Source organism: Microtus pennsylvanicus, chromosome 3 (assembly GCF_037038515.1).
Source record: "Microtus pennsylvanicus isolate mMicPen1 chromosome 3, mMicPen1.hap1, whole genome shotgun sequence".
NCBI classification, from domain to species: domain Eukaryota; kingdom Metazoa; phylum Chordata; class Mammalia; order Rodentia; family Cricetidae; genus Microtus; species Microtus pennsylvanicus.
The window spans coordinates 85,171,728-85,174,881 of NC_134581.1; the positions used below are offsets into that span (position 1 = coordinate 85,171,728).

A 3,154-nucleotide genomic window follows, 5' to 3' on the forward strand; every position below is an offset into this window, starting at 1 on the left:
GGAAAGCAGGAAGATGGGCCAGTATCCCAGGCACTCCCATGTTTGTTCTCAGCTGGGCTTCACCCCCAGAGTGTGGGAAGTTCCTGGCTGCTCTGGCATCTACTGCTAGAAACTGTCCTGTGCTTACAGATTGTCTCAGTCCAGGGCAGATTATGAGGGTGGTAAGGAGAGGGTACTTTGTTCTAGTCTACCAACCATGCAACCTACCAACCATGAGACTGTGGTGAGTCTATTCAGGTTTCTGTAACTTGTTTTTGTGGTTGGTACTTTGTTGATGCTCTTTATTTTTTTCGCCTGGTGTTGGAAAGCAAACCCAGGGGTCACTCATAACCTATATGCTACATGCTCAGCCATGGATCTTGAGCCTACCACTCAGGCTCTACCCTCAGCCGTGGATATTGAGGTTTTCATTTGCTTATTTGAATGGTTTGGTTTGTCTTTTAATCCGTGCAACAAGATTATTGAATTTCTGACCTAGACTGCATAGTTTTTTGCATCTAGTTATGATTTCTGAGGAAGTAAGAGAACTTTACCTACGAGCAGAGTCATGTATGATGACTAAGATCTCAACCCAGCAAGTCTCTTTTTCCTTAGACTGTTGAACACCCAGGGGAGGCAGCAAGATATCACTTCAGAACCATTCTGATGTTCGCCTCTGGATCCAGTCAAGGTAAGAGGCAGTCTCCCTGCCGGTTTGATGGCAAGTTGGGACATGTTCTACCTGGATTCTCTTACCTGAATTCCTCCTTCTATGTTTTCAGCACAAATTTTCTCCATGGGGACAAAATTGCATCCAGTCTTTCTGCAAAACCTTAAACGTAAGTAGTAGTCACCTTTGATGGAGTCTGCTATCCTTCATTAGCCCCAACCTTAACTTAGGGGTGATTATATCGGGTGAACCAGCAAACATTGACTGAGTGATTACTAACTACAGGCTTACATGCCAAAGAATATAAAGTGGTCTCTACTGTGAAGAAAGATACAAATAAACATAGAATATTATTATTTCTCTATTTTAACGAGTTTAATTGATATTTTGTTTGCATGCATGACTATGGGTGGGTTGGTATGCCATGGTGTACATGTGAAAAGAGTTTTGGAGGGGTGGGTTCTCTTCCTTAATGTGGGTTCTGGGGCATCAAACCCAGGAAAACAGGTTGGTTCAGCAAGTGCCTTTACCCACTGAGCCATCTCATCAGCCCTATTTTTCTCTCATAAACCATAGCAGATTGGCAGTTTCTGTCCTCCCGTGCTAGGGCTGCCCACGCAGTCACAATTCTCTAGGTGGCTCAGTAACTCAGCTACTATAAGACTCTGTCACACAGATGCCATTAGGCCAGGATATACACTTTCTTGTTGGATTTTTTTTTTTGAGGCACTCCATGATCTGTTGATATTGTGTTGTAACAGAATGCCCCATATTGAGCAGAATTAAAACAAGAAGCATGTCTTCACGTGTCAACACAGCTTGGATCTTACATCGTCTGGACTTGATGTCTGCATGGTGGGACTGCCTTGCCTATGGACTCACAAAGACGTCACTTCCCACCCCAGTAATCAACATGTGGAACTGGGGGGCCACTGGGTAAACATGATCACTCTAAGACCCTTTCCCAGGGCCTTCACAAGTCCTCTACAGACATGAATGGACAGAATAAAGATGAATAGAATGCCTCCAAGGTCAATGGTTCATAATAGTTTAAAAAATTCAGGGGCTAGAGAAATGGCTCAACAGTTAAGAGCACTGGCTGCTCTTCCAGAGGTCCTGAATTCAATTCCCAGCGCCCACATGGCAGCTCACAGTTTTCTGTGGGATCTGATGCCCTCTTCTGGTGTGCAGGTGTACATACAAATAAAACATAAATAAAATACATCAAAGAAATAAATGTTTTTTTTAAAGTAGTTATGTGTCTACAATTTCCTTGTGTTCCAAGGATCTATACTTCTGCAGATAAAACCTTACTATTATTAAAGCCACAATATCTAGAAATGTTTCATTTTCTAGAAAGAACGACCCTTTTGATAAAGTGGCACGACATTAGGGAGGGCTAGCTTAGTCTGTTTTCTGTCCCATAACAAGATAGCAGAGGCTGAGTCATTTCTAGAAGAAAGGAGTCCATTTTCTTCCTGGTTTTAGAGTCAAAGAGCGTGGTGATGGTTTCTGGTCCACTCTGGCATGACTTCATGGAAGATGGTGTAATATACTGAAAGTACGTGAAAGGGGCGGGGTCCATACAAGGGAGGACAGAGGGTGAGGGAGAAGAAAGTCACACGGGGATACAGGAGGCAAGAAGATTCAGAAGGAGTATCAGTTTCTCTTATGGCAACCCAGTCTCTGGAGACAGTGAGACAAAGACAGACAGACAGACATTCAGACAGACAGAGACAAAGACAGAAAAAGGGAAAACACTTCATGCATCTTATTTAGAATTTCTGTTGCTGTGATAACACCCTGACCAAAAGCAGCTTGGAGAGGAAAGGGTTTATTTCACTTCCACATCACAGTTCGTCATTTAGGGAAGTCAAGGCAGGAATTCAAACAGGGCAGGAAGCGAGAGGCAGGAGCTAAAGCCAAGATCACAGAAGACTGCTGCTCACTGGCTTGCCCCTCAAGACTTGCTCAACCCACCTTCTTATGTACCCCAGGACCACTTGCCCAGGGGTAGCATCACCCTCATCAATAAAATGTACCGTGGCTTGCCCACAGAACAATCTAAGGGCGCATTTTCTCAATTGAGGTTTCCTCTTCCAAAATGATTCTAGATCGCATCAAATTGACGTAAAAACTAGCCAGCACACCCTCTTAAATGCCTAGTCACCTCCCATTAAGCCCTACCTCTTCAATACCCCACCACGTCCGAACATCACCATGTTGGGGACCACGATTTCGGAACACAAACTGTTCAGGGACATGCGCGAACAATATGGAGTAATACGGGAACTGCCTACCTACTGTGGAGCAGGTGGCTCAGAGCAACATTCGTTCATCATGTCCCAGCCTATCTTGATCAGGAGGTTAGGCACCGCATTGTCAGGCTCTTAGATCCAGGCTTCTTGCAAAGAAACAACCAAGTTTTAGTCCAGGATCTCATCTGACGCTCAAGTGAGGAAGGATTGTTGGCAGGACTCAATCCCTGGAGACTGCCAGTCTGAG

The 3,154-nt window shown here is 44.5% G+C and overlaps 1 long non-coding RNA gene across 1 annotated transcript; it reads left to right on the forward strand.

The window, feature by feature from the left end:
- Positions 1–593: 593 nt before the first annotated feature.
- LOC142847226 (uncharacterized) lies at positions 594–1,707 on the forward strand. Its single transcript, XR_012910131.1, has 3 exons — positions 594–670; positions 762–818; positions 1,411–1,707. It is a non-coding gene; the product is annotated as an uncharacterized LOC142847226 (long non-coding RNA).
- The last annotated feature ends 1,447 nt before the right edge of the window (positions 1,708–3,154 follow it).